This window comes from Leucoraja erinacea, chromosome 15 (genome assembly GCF_028641065.1).
Source record: "Leucoraja erinacea ecotype New England chromosome 15, Leri_hhj_1, whole genome shotgun sequence".
Lineage (NCBI taxonomy): Eukaryota > Metazoa > Chordata > Chondrichthyes > Rajiformes > Rajidae > Leucoraja > Leucoraja erinaceus.
Genome location: NC_073391.1, coordinates 2875960 through 2891603, shown reverse-complemented (window position 1 = coordinate 2891603; position 15644 = coordinate 2875960). Strand labels below are relative to the sequence as shown.

The 15644-nt window shown below is 45.6% G+C and overlaps 1 protein-coding gene across 4 annotated transcripts in view; it reads left to right on the top strand.

The window, feature by feature from the left end:
- The first annotated feature begins 258 nt into the window (after positions 1 to 258).
- plce1 (phospholipase C, epsilon 1) overlaps positions 259 to 15644 on the top strand; it is a 503016-nt gene continuing 487630 nt past the window's right edge. For all 4 annotated transcript variants that reach the window (XM_055646596.1, XM_055646594.1, XM_055646593.1 and 1 more), the window contains exon 1: positions 259 to 563. The gene's annotated coding sequence lies outside the window, so the exon portion shown is untranslated. The remainder of the gene's footprint in view (positions 564 to 15644) is intronic.

Here is a 15644-nt window from a genome sequence, read left to right as displayed (position 1 = left end):
GCGTCCCCCCCCCCCCCCCCCCCCCCCACCTCCTCCCCACATCACGTTTTCTTTCTTCGCTTAAAGACATTCTGTCAGAAGAGAATGGTTGGCAACCCTGAGCAGAGTAGAGGTTGCTGTGTTGTGCTTCTGAGGTACCTGTTGAATTGTGGCATTGTTTTCTTGAGATAGCACACATATTTCACTGGGGGGGGGGGGGGGGGGGGGGGGGGAGACGGGACTTAAAAAGGCACCTTGTGTGCGAATGTTGGCAGATAGTTGGAGGCAAAGAGAATGTGAACAAGGTCTAGGCAACCCCGGTGCAGCAAATCACTAGTTGAAAACTCCTCGCAAGTGGAGTTAGCTCAGACATTCCAAAGTCCTGACACAGCCCAGGGAACTCTGCTTCGCAGCTTATCTGAGGTTAGCCTGGTATTTCACATGCTGAATCTGCCACTGAACTTTCACTCACTGGAGTACAATGGCTGCAGCTGAGTCTGCACACAACCGTCTGTACCCGAGCAGAGCAGTCACCGCTGGAGAGAGGCGCAACAAGCCTGTGTGAAACGGGTTACAGCTGGAAGGTAAGGGAAGGCTCCTCCTGCACCATGCTTCTGAACGCATCATGTATCACATATCTTGGGATGGAACTTTGTAATGTTCTTGGATTCTGGGCTTTTGCTTTGCTGATTGTTGCCGCTGATAGAGCAGGATGCTACATTGCAACATCACCTAAACTGGATGTCTGCACATTAGAACATCTGGATGTAAAAAAAGTCAAAAAAAAAACTACTCTATGTGATCAAACAATATTGTTGACAGAGAAAAATTGCAGACTTGCGATGCGAGTACCAAATGTTAGAATGTGAATGCCAGCGCTGCAGTTCCTCTGAATGTTGTCACATAGTAATCCATACACCACCACAGATACTGAGCTGTTTGCATCAATGATATTGCATCATTTGGCGCGGGGGGGGGAGGGGGGGGGGGGTGAGTACAGAGACAACGAAATGCATTTTTAGCATCTCCCTTGAAAGGGAGACACAGGGCGTCGCGGTGTGCCCGCGCCTGCCGCCGTAACATTCCATTACAGGCAAAGGTGGGTGAAGTGTCTTGCCCAAGGGCACAACGACAGTATGCACTCCAAGCGGGATTTGAACCGGCTACCTTCCGGTTGCCAGCCGAACTCTTAGCCCATTGTGCTATCTGCCGTCCTATTTGCCACATGCACTGGATATAAACTGGAACAATGAAGGTCTTACTTGCTGCAACTTCACAGGCACATTACTCGCAATAAGAGCACGCAACGATACATTAAATTATCAGCTATTGTAAGTAAGACCACTTTGGTACAAAAGCCCATGTAGGTAGGGCACAGTGTCAGTGTCAAGTGTGTAGTGGTTCTGTGCTGAGGTTGGGGTTGTGCATGGTGGTTTCGAGTTCTAATGACTGATGAGATCATCTGTTCTTGACTGTGGAGGCAACCATTTTCAGCCTCCCTGTAGCGGTAGGCCCCCACGGTCATGACTGAACATGGGAGATGCATCCTAGTTTGCAGGTGGTGTGTGGTCGGATGCAAGCCTGGACGATGTCATATGGAGGACAGGCTGTTGCCCATGCAACACGTTCCCCCTCTCCACATCGCTGATCGATCCAAAGGACTAGCAGGATCTGCCTGAGACTCGTGGGGGCGGGAGCGTCTACCTTCCTGTGCAGGTCTATAGCACCTGCCCACTGCCCATGCCTGCCTGTACCACCTTCACAATGGTAGCAGTGAGAGGTAAGTGTGGGCAGGGTGATGTGGGCCTTTAATGGTATTAGTAACTTTCTTGAGTCAAGTATGTCTGGTAGATCCTTTCAATGATGGGGAGGTCAGTACTGGTCAGTACAGGCAATGTCCACTGCTTTCTGCAGACTCCCTTATTTTTTAGCGTTTAGTTTCGTTCAGAGATACACAGTGGAAACAGGCCCTTCGGCCCACCGATTCCGTACCGACCCGCGAACCTTGCGCATTAACACTACCCTGCCGCATACACTAGGGACAATTTTTTTACATTTCTACCAAGCGAATTAACCTACAAACCTGTATGTCTTTGGAGTGGCGGAGGAGAAAACCCTCGCCGTCACGGGCAGAGCATGCAAACTCCGTCCAGACAGCACCCATGGTCGGGATCGAACCCGGGTCTCGGGTGCTGTAAGCGTGTAAGGCAGCAGCTCTACCACTGTGCCACCGTGCCGTTTGAATTATGGGACCAGCCATAATGCACCATATCAGCAATTATTCAGATGTTATTCTTACAGTTCCATGAGTGCCCATTATCTGCTTGCTATTCATATCAAACCACATAGAGTTATTTGCAGTGACTTAGCAGTACTTGTTAGGGTACATGAAAGTGTCTTATTATCACCCCCTCCCTTTCCCCAATTTTGACAGATTAACTGCATAAAGGATCGCAAAGAACAATTATTTTTCAGCATTCTTCGGGTAAAAGACCACCTTAAAAATCAAATAACAAAATGAGAAGTTGAATGTCGGAATAGCACAAAGAGGAACAGTTGGACTTTTTCTAAACAAATTGGAGATTGTATTCTTTGGATAGATTTACATTTGTCCCGGAGTTCATGCATCTTTGGGAGATACACTTTCCTAACAACCATCGTTTTCACATTGGCAGCTTCAATAATGGCCATCAGTTGTGAGGCTGCACTAGCTAATTACTAAACGCTAAACTTAATTAATACAATGCACACATGCCTCGGGAAATCTGTTCTTAAAAGGGCCACTGCCTGTATAATGACCTCTTCAGCCGTTACATATATCCAATGGAATGATGTGTAGGAAGGAACTGCAGACGCTGGTTTAAACCCAAGAGAGACGCAAAAAGCTGGAGTAACTCAGCGGGACAGGCAGCGTTTCTGGTGAGAAGAATTGGGTGACGTTTTGGGTCGAGACCCTTATTCAGAAGGAGGGTCCCAACCCGAAACGTCATCTATTCCTTTTCTCCAGAGATGCTGCCTGACCCGCTGAGTTACTCCAGCTTTTTGTGTCTCTCTCCAATGGAATGATGTCAGGCACATTATTGTGCCACGTGCCAGAGATGCCAATTTGAGGTAAATCAGCATATTTCCTGGAGTTATTTTACTTGAGCAAACATTAGAAAGTGAAATGATTCGAAATGAAGATGGTGCCTCTGAGATTAGAGGTTTGTTGTGCAATTAATTCATTCATCTTGGTCCACAATCAGGAAATGGCTGCGGGCAGTGAATCTCGTGTGCTGGTAAATAAACATGATGTCAAGCACTCTGTCTGATCCATCTCATTATGTGCAAACACAGGTCGTACTTAGAAATTTGAGGGAGAGCAGATAGACACAAAATACTGGAGTAACCCAGCGGGACAGGCAGCATCTCTGGAGAGAAGGAATGGGTGACGTTTCGGGTCGAGACCCTTCTTCAAACTATTCAGGGAGAGCAACTGGTTATCGGTGTTGGAAAAAGCTATAGTTTCCAATTTGTTGTTTCATGTGAGCTGTTACTGATACAGGATTTGTAAATGTAAGGTAATTGGGAGAAGAAGATCAGAAATGATATTTAAATTTTAACTTGTGAGTTAATTCAAATGAAGCAGATTTAATTGTTGTTTTATGAAAGAATTGGACATTTTCTGCAAGAAGTATATAAGACAATGGAATGGAATAATTGGACACCTTTCAAAAGGTGAGGAGAAAAAAAAAGCCAAATTGATTGCTCTTGTGCTTCATAGTTTTACATAGAAAAAGGTATAATTTTTCACGTAATTGTCTCGTTTCAACTCGACCGTTACTGTGATTTTTGCGTGTAAATTTGCGGTGTGTATTGTTCTCCCATCATGGTCGGCTTGCTAATGAAGCTGCCGAACTGTTACACAGGCTCATGATTGTGCTGCCTAATCAGTGTCTGGAATGCAATGTTGGAGGCACCACTATCGCTAGCTCTTTCAGAATTGTTGTGTACTATTGCTTCAGCCCACACAGGGAATTGGGGGCTATTGTGGTCAGCGCAGATTCCGACAGTTCCTCTTCCCTAATCACCACTCGCTTGTCACATACATCGCTCAATTGACCAGTGGTCGTTAAGGATTGAGATCAACGGCTTGTCGTTCTGGAAACTCGGTCTTTCAGCAACATTTGCCCTGTTAAGGACCTTTGGTCAAAATAAAATACCCATTTTTTAAAAAATGGCATGCTGTGAAAATATTAGATTCCAGGATCCACAGAGAATTGGTCGATTGGTTTGAAAATTGGCTGGGCTACAAAAGGTAAATGTTGGTAGTCTTAAAAAATAGTTTGGTTTTGATTGTTTTCACTATATGCCACATAAAGAGGGGCATTTTATAGAGACTATATTATTTGAATATCTGTCTAGGAATGGAGGTTGTTCTGAGCGCACGTCAGCCACCCGTAATGTTTTGCAGGGTTCACTGCTACGACCTCTGGTTTTGTGACCATAAATGCAGGTGGTCTAATTGGTACGTTTGCAGACAACACGGCATTGGAGGAGTTGTGGACAGTGGGACAGCAGGATATGGATCAGTTGGAGACATGGGCAGGGTAATGGCAGAGGGAGTTTAATGCAGACTATGGTGAAATGTTGCACGTTGGCAGGTCAAATGTAAGAGGACAGTTTAGGGAGGTTGCATGGCAGTCGGGTCGCGACCCATGACCCGCACTGTTGCCACGCAACGCCAACTGGAGTACACACGGTGAACTGCAGGTAAGCACTTACCATGGATTCCAGTGTAGCGGGCCCATCTTGTCCCAGTAACCGGACTCCACGCTGACTGGTTCCACACTCGTGGCCCCCGGGCCGTCTATCCCCGCGGCCAGGTAGGGAAGGAGGTCGTGGAGGGGGGGGGGGGGGGGGGGGTGCCGATGCAGCACGGTCAGTGACTCTGGGTGGGCAGAGGGACCAGACTGTCCCCAACTCTGCTGCAACTGTCGGCCCTGCTCCACCCGGCCCCGTGTGTGTGGGCGCTGCCGACCCACAGCCCGTGACAGAGCGGTTGCACAGGGGGAGATGGGGCGAAGGGTGGCCGTGGCCCAACAGCGCTGACCCCTGGGGGAGAGTGGGGGCTGCCCCGAGGGATGCGCTCCTTCAGCCGCTTTACACCTTGGTGCTCGGGTTCAGAGCAAAGATACTAGAGCATTTGGTTCAGAGCGATCAGTCACCCTCCACAATTATTTACAGCGCAAACATTGACCATTTCGGTGGTTTTTAACTGCTAAGTAAGTACACGTTTCGTGTGTTAACAGTGTATTGAGCTGCTCCGTGCGTCACGCCCTTTGAACCGATGACCTTATGTGCAACCCCCCTATACAGGAAATGGTAGGATCCTTCGGAACATATATTTGTACAGATGAACACATAATACTGGAGCAACTCAGCGGGTCAGGCAGCATCTCTGGAGAACAAGGATAGGTGATGCTTCGGGTTGGGACCCTACAGTCAAAGATGGGTTCAAAAATGTCACCTATGCATTTTCTCCAGAGGTGCTACAGTACTTGACCTGCTGAATTGTTCCAGTATTTTGTGTCTATCTTTGATATAACCCAGCATCTACAGTTCCTTTATGTACAGATGGACCTTGGGTAGACACTAAATGCAAGGGGAGCTCAGCGGGACAGGGAGCATCTCTGGAGAGAAGGAATGGGTGACGTTTCAGATCGAGGCGTTTCTTGTAGTTGCTGTTCCATAGCTCCCGGAAAGTGACAACACAAGTAGATAAGATGATGAGGAATGTGTCTGGCAAGGAGCACTAAACTTGGGAAACAATGCTGTAACGGCATGAAATGTTGTATTGGCTGCACTTCTAATAATGTGCACAGTTTTAGTCAATAGAAAGGAAGGAAATGGAGCCTTTAGAGAGGGTGCAAGAGAGGTTCATCAAGATGTTGCCTTGATTAAAATGTATTTGCTATGAAAAGAGGTTGGATAAACTTGGATTTATTTCTCCTGAATTTAGGTGGCTCTGGGGCAATCTGAGAGAAGAAAGGGGGGAGGGTGTGAGGGTAGGAAAGAGTTTAAAGGAAATCTGAGAGTGGTATGTGCCTGGAATCCACCTGGTATAAAATATGATAGGAAACATTTTGTTTTCTTTCGTTTTTGCTAGTTTTAGCTTAGAGATACAATGCGGAAACAGGCCCTTCGGCCCACCGAGCCCGCACTGACCAACGATCCCCGCACATTCACGCAATTCTACACTAGGAACAATTTTTACATTTATACCAAGACAATTAACCTACAAACCTGTATGTCTTTGGAGTGTGGGAGGAAACTGAGGCTCTCGGAGAAAACCCACGCGGTCTGGTCACGAGGGGAACGTACAAACTCCGTACAGACGTTACCCTTAACCAGGATTGAACTAGGGTCCATGGCGCTGGAAGTGCTGTAAGACAGCAACTCTACCGCTACACCATCGTGCCGCCCTGAATTCTATTACACGTGAACAGGCAGTGAATGGAGCTAAACAGGCAGACGTGATTAGTTTAAATTGGCATCAAAGCCAGCACAGACAGAATGGACTGAAGGGCCTGTTCTTGTGCTGCATTTTCTATATTCATTCATACACTGATTTCTAAAGACATAGTTTGTGGGTTTTAGTTAAAATGAAGAAATAACATAAAAATGTCAGATTTTTCTTAAAGGAAAAAGATGAAATAAAATGGACTTAAGAAATAATTACAATGTTTGAATTGATTAAGATCTTTTGTTTACAGCTGGTTTCCTCTCTAATTGAGGAATGCTTACAATAGACAGAAAAGAGACATTAGGACAGCAATAATCAATAAAATGAGTTTATATCCCATAAGTAAGTAAGAAGAAAGTGATATTGAGGGTTACACAAAAAAGCTGGAGAAACTCAGCGGATGCAGCAGCATCTATGGAGCGAAGGAAATAGGCAACGTTTCGGCCCGAAACGTTGCCTATTTCCTTCGCTCCATAGATGCTGCTGCACCCGCTGAGTTTCTCCAGCTTTTTTGTGTAACCTTCGATTCTCCAGCATCTGCAGTCCTTCTTAAACACAAGTGATATTGAGTATAGGCTGCTAAAATGTGTCTCATTCCTGATCACATTAAAAGGCGTGTGGCTTCTAACATCATATTCTCCACGACAGATGGACGATGCTCTTTATCTGATTGCCCGGCTGAAGGACAATTATTATTAAGATTATTGTGCAACTATTAAGATTCCTGGTGCCAACAATTTCCATCTGAAACCCATCCTGTTGTTTCCACTCTCTGATATGTTTCTGTAATAATAAGTGAAATTTGTAAGCACATATTGAGCAACAGGATTTAGTTAGCTCCTTAAAGACCTGGTGAACAGGAGCCGCTGATAGGAAGCAACTTGGCAAAGATTAGCTGTGCTTATGTGCCAACATCTTTCCCGATATTACACTTCAACTCTAAAGTAAAGGACCATTACCTTCTGGCTGCAACTTTCATCAAGTAATGGCTTTCACATTGTGGAGCTTTCTCTAGCTTCTTAACATTATCAAACAGAATTTGACCTCGACCAACACAAAATATTGGGGCAACATGACAAAAAGGATAGTTAAAGGGTAAGCAATTATAGACAATAGACAATAGGTACAGGAGTAGGCCATTCGGCCCTTCGAGCCAGCACCGCCATTCAATGTGATCATGGCTGGTCAATTGCAACAACATCAAGCAGCAATTTTGAGATTGAGGTAACGAGAAGAATTTCAGAGCCTTGGCAGTTTATGGTGATCAATGGTGCATTGTTTACATTTGGTGGTGATCAAGAGAGCATGATTAGAGGAGCATTGATTTATTAGACGGTTAAACAACTGAGGGAATTTACCCAGGCTGGGAGATTCTGGATACTGTTAAATGGAAAAACAATTTTGAGGGGGATGGGAGACAACATTATTAGCATTTCAAAGAATGGTCATATAACAACATTTTCATTGATTCTGTTAAATCTGCATGAAACAAATTCCAATAGTTTATTAGCAGATACTGTATATTAGGCTTGGAAACTATGTGTAATAACGAAGGTAGACACAAAATGCTGGATTAACTCAGCGGGACAGGCAGCATCTCTGGAGAGAAGGAATGGTTGACGTTTTGGGTTGAGACCCTTCTTCACACCCTATCTTGATGTTAGTTTCCTTCATGTCAGTTTCTCTAAAGATCATTGCTAAAGAAACTGGTATTGCAGAAAACTGGAGAAGTAATTCTTGATCTTACAGCCCTAAATGTAAATGTATTTGTCTGTTAATGCCACTCATGTTCCATGGGAATTATTTAAACGGAACATTTGTTCAGCCAGAGATTTGCTCAATGTAAATGTTGGAGAAAGAAAGGCTGTCCTATGAGAACATTGTGGTCCATTTGCCCTGTGGTCATTGGAAGGCTGAACATATAACCAAGCATGAATGCTGAAAAGTTCCTATGGTTACTATGCGGTGTATAGTTTAGTTTAGTTTAGAGATACAGTGCGGAAACAGGCCCTTCGGCCCACCGGGTCCGTGACCTACCAGCGATCCCCGCACACTAACACTCTCCTGCACACACTAGGGACAATTTTTACATTTACCAAGTCAATTTACCTACATTATTATACGTCTTTGGAGTGTGTCACGGGGAGAACGTACAAAATGCGTACAGACAGCACCCGTAGTCGGGATCGAACACGGGTCTCCGGCGCTGCAAGCGCTGTAAGGCAGCAACTCTACCGCTGCCCATATAGCTGAGAGTTTATAGTGTAATTATGTTGTACAAATCACTTTGCAATAGTCTATAGTTTTATTTTGTATATATTCATATGAATAAACAAATTGCAAATTTCTAAGCTAAATTTGTGTTTTTTGGTGTCTTTCAAGCATATGTCGAGCAAGAAGCTTTGTTTCTATGATAATTGAGTATATACAGTTTATATACTTTCAAGAGCTAGATAGGGCTCTTAAAAATAGCGGAGTCAGGGGATATGGGGAGAAGGCAGGAACGGGGTACTGATTGAGGATGATCAGCCATGATCACATTGAATGGCGGTGCTGGCTCGAAGGGCCGAATGGCCTACTCCTGCACCTATTGTCTATTGTCTATATACGTATATACATATATACGTATATGTCTGACGAAGGGGCTCAACCTGAAACGTCACCCATTCCTTCTATCCAGAGATGCTGCCTATCCTGCTGAATTAATCCATCTTTTTGTATCTATCTTCGGTGTAAACCAGCATCTGCAGTTCCTTCCTACACCTATACAGTTTGTACTGTGTTTTGGACATTATTTCAAGTTTATTTCATTCCATTGTGTTCCTTGCCTTTCCTGGGATCCACCCCTTGAGTCCCAACTAATCTTAATGGCATCATAAACTGAATAATTGGGAACGACTGTGAAGTATAAGGTAGACAAAAGTGCTGGAGAAACTCAGCGGGTGCAGCAGCATCTATGGAGCGAAGGAAATAGGCAACGTTTCGGGCCGATGTAGGATCAGTCTGAAGAAGGGTTTCGGCCCGAAACGTTGCCTATTTCCTTCGTTCCATAGATGCTGCTGCACCCGCTGAGTTTCTCCAGCATTTTTGTCTACCTTCGATTTTCCAGCATCTGCAGTTCCTTCTTAAAGATTGTGAAGTATACATGTAGATGTGGGACCCGGCCGGCGTGGGGGAACCGCTGTGGGGGGGGGGGGGGGGGGGGGGGGGGGGGGGGGGGGGGGGGGGGGGGGGGTGGGTGGGGGGGGGTGGGGGAGGGGAACAAAAGGGGGAGCTGGCGTGCTTTGTCACTTTACCAGCGCCGCTGGTGACTGCTAGTAAAGAATCTCACTGTGCCCAGTCACATGGGACAATAAAGTATTCCTATTCCTATTACCAGATGCATTTTTACCCAGCTTTGTAAGTGTGCTAAATATTGTCAACAAGCTGCAAACGTAAATTTCTGTGGGAGAATGATGTAATGAAAATATAAATCTGGCTGAGAAGTAGCAGTGGCTGACTGTTAATATCTGAGGGAGGCAAGTACTTCCCGTGAGGCTTAACCTGGTAGTGAGCCAACAATTCATCAGCATCTTCGCCAGGTCTAGAACGGTGTGTTGTCCAACACATGACTGGGACAATTACAATCCCGTGCTTCATGGGGCTGTCTGCCTCGTTCTTTGCTGGCTGTTTTTGTTGAAACCTCTGTCACAGATCAAACTGACCATTCTGCTTTTGCGTTCAAGGCAGGCTTCTATGAATATGTAAGATTATTTTATGCATAAATTGTAAAGTGCATAAATTTCCTAAATTGGTTGAAACAGAACTGTAGGCCATTGTATGATATGAGTACTTCTAGCAATCCAGGCGTAGCAAAAGGAAGTGATAAAGAACAGAAGCCGTTTGCGAGCATAAGAGCTATTTGTGTTAGTTGAAATTGGAGGAATACTAACAATGCTAGCTAGTTTACTAGTACCTCATGGGACAATTTGATGTCTTTTTCAATGGAACTATACTGAGCAACACCTGGGTAAGGATAAAAATCTGTGTGAAGAATGTAAAACCATGTTTAGTTTTTTAGTTTAGAGATACAGAGCCTTTGACCAGTGATCCCCGCACATTAAAGAGCCTGTCCCATTTGGGCGTAATTTGTGCGTCATTTACGCGACATCAATTACGTGTCACGACGCACGATGCGAGATTTTGGGATGTACAAAATCTTCGTGCGTCAAATGCGTGATGCGCAAATGGTGCCCAAGTGGAACAGGCCCTTAACTCCATCCTACGCACACTAGAGACCATATAACCATATAACAATTACAGCACGGAAACAGGCCATCTCGGCCCTACAAGTCCATGCCGAACAAATTTTTTTCCCCTTAGTCCCACCTGCCTGCACTCGTACCATAACCCTCCATTCCCTTCTCATCCATATGCCTATCCAATTTATTTTTAAATGATACAATGAACCTGCCTCCACCACTTCCACTGGAAGCTCATTCCACACCGCCACCACTCTCTGCATAAAGAAGTTCCCCCTCATATTACCCCTAAACTTCTGTCCCTTAATTCTGAAGTCATGTCCTCTTAATTTACAATTTACCAATTACAAACCTACAAACCTGTATGTCTTTGAAGTGTGGGGGGAAACCGGAGCACCCGGAGAAAACCCACGCAGGCCACGGGGAGAACGTGCAAACTCCGTTCAGACAGCAGACGTGGTCAGGATCAAACCCTGGTTCCTCACGCTGTAAAGCAGCAACTCTAGCACTGCACCACCGTACCGCCCCCATGGGTAGTAGCTAAATGTGGAACATGCGATATACATAGTGGTTTGGATCTTGACATTGGGATCACTGACGTTGCTAATTTATATGAATGACTTTGAATCAGAAACTAAATGCGGTCTCAATGTACCGATGGTGCTAATCTTCATAGAGCAGTAGGTTGGGAAGAAAGGCTTAAAAATCATTAAATGAACTTAACAAGCCATGCAGACTGGACATATGAAACATTTAATCAATGAGATTAAAAAACAAATCTGCAACGTATGTTTATTTAGCATAGAAATGCAATGAGACAATTAACATTTTATCATTACGGGCTATGGAGTCCTGATGTTAATGATTAGTATGATTTATTGTTTATCTGTGGCTTTCCTAACAGCAGGCTCCATATAATTCAGAGTTGTGCAAATATCATTTTAGTTTTATTAAAGTTACGCATGCACTTTACTGCAATCATCTTAGTTTATCAATTTAGTTTATTGTCACGTGTACTGAGGTACAGTGAAAAGCTTTTTGCTACGTGCTAACCAGTCAGTGGAAAGACAATACATGATTACAATTGAGTCATTTACAGTGTATGACTACATGATAAAGGGAATGACGTTTTAGTGCAAGGTAAAGCCAGCAAAGTCTAATCAAGAATAGATCATGAATAGTCTGAGGGTCTCCAAAGAGGTAGATAGTAGTTCAGCACTGCTCTCTGGTTTTTGTAGGATGATTCAGTTGCTTGATAACAGCTGGGAAGACACTGTCCCTGAATCTGGAGGTGTGCGTTTTCACACTTCATTCCACATCTCATTTGAACTGTGCATCTCTACAGTTTGAAAGGTAAGTTGTGATATCCAGCAGTGGTGTTGGGACTTGGCCACAAGGCAAGTTGTAGAAATGTACATAGCAAATTGAACTGCCTTGGTCTGGGCTTGTTTGATTTGACATTTGGGTGTCAGTATGACCTTAATATACAGTTTGGTCGTGCTTGTTATTCAGGCTTAGTCCAGGCTTGTTAATCCTGTTCAGTTTTTGTCTGGGCTTGTGTATGATTGTTCCTGCCATTCACAATGGATTAAAAAAAATCCTTTGACATTACAGCTGTTTATTAAGTGCAAATTGTACGTTCAAAGTGCCAAAGTGCATTTTGCTTGTAAATGCCCTGTCAGCCAAAGTCCCAATCCCAATCACAATCCCAATAATACTTTATTAGCCAAGTATGTTTTGCAACATACGAGGACTCCTCCACATTCCTCTCTGTGATGGTCGGGGGCATTGAGCCCTCCGTTGACGGGACGATCTTGACTCCCATAGCCAGTGGCGTTTAGGCCCTCCACGTCGGAGCGATCAGCTCCTGCATCAGGGGGATGTCAGCTCCCCCGCGCCGGACTATCGAACCCCGCGTCGGGGCTGGTCGAGCCTCTGCGTCTTTGGAGCCCCCGACTAGCCTCTCCCGAGTCTGTGAGCTCTCCATGTGAGAGTCTGCAGGCTGCAGTTGGAGCGTTCCCAGGCAAGGGATCGACTTGTAAAGTCCACGCCCAGCGGAGGGGCCCAAGGTCAGTCCAAGGAGGCTTCCAGCTCCATTGATGGTAGTCCGCAGAGCGAACGGTGATGCGACCCGGAAAATAATCGCATCTGAAAGAAACTGAAAAAAAAGTTTCCCCCGACCCCCTCCCACTCCCCCCACATAAAATAAACCAGAGAACATCTGCACAAACTTTTTAAACGCACTAAAATTAAAAAAAAGACGAAAAAACAGTTGGCGGGGCTGCCAATCGTACAGCGCCCCTGGTCTTCATTGAGAAACAAAATGTATGTCTATCCAAAAGAGCTGCTGTAGAGTCGCCGGACAACATACTGGCCCTTCCCAGTTATCCCTCCTTCTCCCCGTTACTCTACGGCAGAAGGTACAGAAGCTTGATAGCTCGCACCACCAGACTCTGCGACAGCCACTTCCCCTCTGTTATCAGGCTTCTGAACTGTCCTTCCAAAAGCTAGGGTACTGACTGATTCATCTCTACCGCATTGTGTACATTGGACTTTGTACATGCAACTGATGCACTATAATGCTGAGAACTATATTTTGCACTCTGTATCTTCTCCTTTACTCTATCTACTGAGCTTGAGTTTGGCTTGATTGTATTTATGTATGATATATCTGATCTATTTGGATAGCATGCAAAACAAAACTTTTCACTGTACCTCAGTACAGGCGACAAGAATAAACCTAACCCTGACGTTGAAACTTAATGCTCTTTGTGTAAACTGAATGTCTGAAACGTACATTATTAGAGGGGCAGCCACATTTCACGAGTCTGCTGTGTAAAAGGATCACAATACAGGTGCACAACCTTTTATCCGAAGTTCCAAATAACGAAAAGCTCCGAATAGCGGACATTTTTTCGGTCCTTGAAGAAAGGTCCTTAAAGACGTTCACCGAGGGCGGCCCGCAGAGGTGACAGCGGAACCTCCGGTCGGTCCTCGAAGAAAGGGGAACTAAATCCCCATTCATGAAAGAGAAGGTGAGGGTATATTGCGCGGGAGGGTTAATAATTGACAATACTGCTGCTGCCTGCCCGCTGAGTTAAAAAGTTCCCACGGTAGACTCACGATACACAGTGTATCGTGAGTCTTGAGTGGGAACTTTTTAACTCAGCAAGCAGGCAGCAGCAGATTGTCACTCCCTTCAGTTTCACCCCACCTACACCCCTCTGCTTCCCGGACATGTGTGTGACCCCTTTCCTCCCCTCTCCAGCTCTCCGCCCATTGCACCGGCGCAGGGGCTTTGCACTGTCTTCACGTCGGAGTTGCCAGCAGGTCAGTGCCAGTCACTGGAGACGTCAGGATCAACGGGACACCGGCCCCCAGGCCCACTGCAAGCACGGAGATCCCAGAGACCCACAGCCAGCAGCAGCCCAGCCCAGCCCCGCTCCAACTACAGAGGGACACGCTCCCCATAGGGACAGAAGCTGATGGTGTGCAAAGTACGTCTTGGTCTTGGGGTTGCGGATGAGGGGGCGCAGCTCAGGCTGTGGGCGAACTGCCACTTGTCGCTGTAGCGGCCCATCGGGGAGCGGGTTCTTGTTGGTCCTGACGTCAGATTGACCCCCCTCCCTCCCTGACCTTTGCACATCCCCAACCCTTTCTACTCGTCACTTTAATTTCACGTTTCAAGTACAGGTACTAATATCCGTAGATACCATGCTGGAGATGTGTAGGGGTCTCCTCCCCTGTTTTGTTTAAGCAACAATTACATTATTTATCAAAGTGGAAACATGAGCAACAACAATTACAACTTCAGTTTCATTGGTTTTTGGAATTTCTCCAACTTCCATGCACGTTTGGGCTGTTTCTTTCTGAAATAGGAAATGGTTCTGTTCTTTCATCAGTCACGCTTGAACTTGGTGTATCGTTTCTTGATGTTCGCATGTGTGCCACAGGAGTCCACTGTGTTTAGTCATCTATATTAATGACTTGGGCAAGAATGTAGTAAGTTTGTAGAGGATTCCAAGGAGGCATAGTGGGTGGTGAAGAGTTATCAGCCTTCATCCGCCTTCCCAGCCGTTGTGACGCTCCACTAGGGGTCAGCCATTGACCTCCGCCTGTTCCACCGTTGAGGTCTTGGTTGGACAACTCTTTGTCAGGGACCTTTCCCTCAACCTTACCGCCATGGGTGGCCCTGCCAGGAGCATAGCTCCAGACGGCATCGCTCTCAGGATCTCAGGTCCACACAAGCTTCTCCACCACGACAAGGTGACAATCCACAGAGCTCAGTCACAAGGGAACAAAACACAAACTGATGATCAGTCTGACACGGGGCCTGATCCAATTTTGGTCGTTTGTCCATTTCACTCGACAGATGCTGCTCTAGCAGTTTGCTTTTTACACCATGTGACTCTAACCATCAGGATCACTATGAGGGCAGACCTCATTGAAACGTACAGAATAGTGAAAGGATTGGATAGAGTTGATGTTTCCACTAGTAGGAGAGTCTAGGATTAGAGGTCACAGCCATAGAATTAAAGGATGTTCTTTTAGGAAGGAGATGAGGAGAAATTTCTTCAGTCAGACTGTGGTGCATCTGTGGAACTCTTTGCCACAGAAGGCTGTAGAGGCCATGTCAATGGATATATTTAAGGCAGAGATAGATTCTTGTTAGTACGGGTGTCAGAGGTTATGGGGAGAAGGCAGGAGAATGGGGTTAGGAGGGAGAGATAGATCAGCCATGATTGAATGGCGGAGTAGACTTGATGGGCCAAATTGCCTGATTGTACCCCTCTCACTTCTGACCTTGTGACTATATGCAGGCACATACATGTGGAGAATGCAGCATGTTCTACACTTGAAGGTATATTGCAGCCAAGTTGATTTTTGAAAGGAAACATTTGGGTGATTGGAGCCCATGC